Raw genomic sequence first — 3,760 nt, forward strand, 5'->3', positions numbered from 1 at the left:
TATTGGCTATTTGCCGCATGTCAATCCTTTCTTAACTGTAAAGCTACACCACAAAACTATGAGCTAGGAGAATGTGGACCCCAGGATTTGGACAGCTTCATTTCAATAGATGATTAAAAACGTGGAGAAGGAAGAGGGCATGAAACAGTGATATACTGTACAGTCCAGGGTCATGAGTTTTAAATGCTTTATGTTTTGTAATATTTCCATTAAAAATTAGTAGGAGCCTTTCCGTGCCTTGACTAAGAAAAGAAAAGCTGTAACATGATAAGCTTGACTGCAGACAAACCCATTTTCTTAAATTCTTCTTTTCCTACAGCAGAAAGACATCTTCATGGCTCCTATGTCAAATCTGATTATGAACTCTAACCCTGCTCTCCTTGTACAGATGTCATTCACCAAAAGGTAAGTTCCTGAACAGCAGAGACCAAGTCCACCTGCTAGAAATTTATCTGGCTCACAGTAGAGGCCCCCAAAATATTGATTAATGTGATGTTGAATAGGAATAGTAGCAAACAGACAAAAAAAAAAAAAAAAACAGGGAGTGAACTCTTGATAATGACAGCTTAAGGTGGGGCATATTTGGAACGGCTCTCGTGCTGAGTGTGCTGCTTGCTCCCTTCCTGATTTACTCCCCACCTTCATCTACCCTGATTTGTGTTCCAGAAGTTTGGACTTTGGAGACTACATGTGCCATGTCTGCTTTCCCTCTGTTTTCTGCTGAGTTCAGCCTGTGAATGTACCAGGTGGAGATTAGAAGGAAGGAGTAAAATGTCGAGACTTTTATTTCATGGGCTTCCTAGTTCCCAGGCTCAATCTCAGCCATTTAACTACCACAGTGCTCATCTCCTAGTGGGGTGACTCCTGCAGAGGCAGCTCTAACCCAACTCTGGGATAGAGGTTAAGGCTTTGCCATTATTGGTGAACTTCCCTTTTCCCCTCCCTCCTACACATCTTTGTATATAGTTCCTTTGGAGAGTGCCATCTCCCTACAAGGACCCTCATCCTTACACTCTTAGATTCTTAGATTTTGTGACGTTTAGACTTAATTCTGTGGAAGATGAGAATCAAAACAATGTCAATATCAAGTCATCCATACAGGTAAAAATATTAGCAACAAAAACAATCAGTTACACGATCAGTTCCCTGGGAGCAGATTCAGTGCTTAAAGAATGGTGATATGAGTGACTCAACAACAAACTAGTTAAATAAAAATAACAAATAACTTTGAAAATAATTGATTGAATCTGTGAAGCCCAAAGCTTAAACATTAAGTAAGTACAGACAAAGAGAATGCCTTTTTCTAAAAGAGCCTCTAGTTCTTTTGGAAAGGAGGAATAACTCAGTAGATCCAGAGGAAGCCTGTGAACTTGGAGAAGGAGTTCCCTGAGAGTGCAGGACCCGAACAGGGACTCTTCAGCCAGCTAGGGTTTATGCGAGCTCTTATTCCGGGCCATCTTACTGTGAAAAGAAAATTTCTTAGTCGATTATTAGGTACACTGAGATGGTGCGACAGTGAGCAATTACTGCTTTACAATCCATAGGGCAGACCTGGACTCCAAAACGGCCTTGTCAGCGAGGCCCCACTTACCTCACCCTGCAGGCATCACGCTGTTATCAAAAGGTGGTTGACTTCGACAAAGTTCCCAAGGATAGAGCCTATGAAGGTATTTTTAGAATCAGGAAGGCTGCAAGACAAGCTACCAAACAAAACTGGGGAAGTGAGAGAAAAAAAAAAATGAAAAGGAGAAATTAAACAAAGAAAAAACGCTGCTGGATTTCCTCAGCAAGTTCTTCTACTTCCCCCTTGTGGCCAGACTTCCCTAGAATTCCTCTTTTTTTTTTTTTTTTTTCTTCTCAAAATGACATTTATTATTATTTGAGACAAGTTATAAAAATAAAACTTGTCCATTACAAAAAAAAAATGCAAACTGCATTGGAGTAGATAGGTAGGATGCCATGTGGGAATGTGTACATTCTGCAACTGAGTTTTAGAAATGAATTAATATTTCTGCTAAATTGGGTTGACCAAGAACAAAATAATCCATCCAGGAGCTTGATTAGTACAGAATACTGAACTCCATCTGTCCAGAAACTCATCCAATTCTTACAAAACCCCTATCAGGTAAATACTATTATCCACAAATGAGTAATATAAGGTATGAAAGCTATCATATATCTGGCACTTGCTGTGTTGTGGGTACATGCATGCGTTCTACATAAACTCATTTATTCCTCAGAATATCTCTATATGATCAAGTTTTACTAACCCTACTATTGTAGGTAAGAAAACCATCTATTCTACTTCTGGAAGGAATATAGCTTATACATGTCAGAGATGGAATTTTAACCTAATCTTTGACTAAAATTTTCAGTATTGTCCTTATTCAATATTGTGTCATTTTCTTTCTGCATTCACTCTTTAAACTCTCCACCAGGTTTTTCTTTAAGTTGTTCTTACACACCTACAAGATAAATTCCCCCACCTTTACACAGCTCCACACATCCTCTACCACCAAAGATAGGAGAGAGACTCTTGTCTTGACCTTAGGTATTAATTGCATATTCATAGAAACCATTAATAGAATGTTTCAAAATACAGAATGCACTTTGTTGTCTTCAAAACATCCAACTACCAAAGTAGGGGGGTGCTTTGTACAGAGAACAGTGCAGAGCTATTTTCTTTAAAATTGCAGTAGCCACGTTTGGATTCAAGGGATGAAAGTGATTATCAAGTTTTCTCAGCTGAAAGTGGAGAGGTGCAGAACTTGTACTAAAATCATGAAGCCACTCAAACCACTGTCTAAGAGATAAAGGAATTTATCTGCTGACTTATCTCTTTTATCCACACCAGAGAATGCTAATTCTCATATTTCAACCCTGTGGGATGTTTTTCATTCTGCCAAATTATTTCACAATATTTAAATGGTAACTATAAAACATACTTGAGTCAGCAGGTTTAGAATATGTTAAGGAGGGAATTGGAGGAGTTGTTATGGACTAGGTGAAAGGTAGGAGAGGGAGCTATGGGAGGAGTGCTTACCAAATTTTAAGTGTTTGTTATTCTATTTCTTCAGTGCAATAGACCACCCAGTAAATGAACAAGAGCTCAGTTCTTGATTGGGCTTAATTCCTGATTTTAAAATTTCCAAGAATGTGACCCTAAGCAATTTATTTATCTTTTCTAAATCTCTGTTCACACATTGGTAGAGATGACAACAAAAATTTGTGATAAGCCTCAAAGGAGCAAAGTCCTTAAGCACGTAGAGGAATGGTTCAGTTGATGTTTGCTCTTTGTATTACCGCTTTAAAATTACTCTACCTAAAATTCCAAAAGAGTATCTACTAACAATAGGGTAACAGTTGCTACATTATAGCTAGGATTAAAGCAGGAATACTCTAGGTAGCATTGTTACTTTGATGATTTCTCTGCTAATGAGATTCCTTTTCATACTTTCAAAACTTGGTAATATATCTTGTATGCATTACATGCAAAAACTACATGTTTCAAATTTAATTATATGTATGTTATTAATTGGTTTGACAACCAATACTTAGTTTCATAGCCACTATGCTATTTCTGGGGCTAATCCTGCCAACAAATTCTTTTTTTTTTTAATTAAATCATAGCTGTGTACATTAATGCAGTCATGGGGTACAGTGTGCTGGTTCTATATACAACCTGAAATATTTTCGTCAAACTGGTTAACATAGTCTTCATGGCATTTTCTTAGTTACTGTGTTAAGACATTTATATTCT

This window comes from Otolemur garnettii, unplaced genomic scaffold (assembly GCF_000181295.1).
Source record: "Otolemur garnettii isolate 467f Iridium unplaced genomic scaffold, OtoGar3 scaffold00014, whole genome shotgun sequence".
Lineage (NCBI taxonomy): Eukaryota > Metazoa > Chordata > Mammalia > Primates > Galagidae > Otolemur > Otolemur garnettii.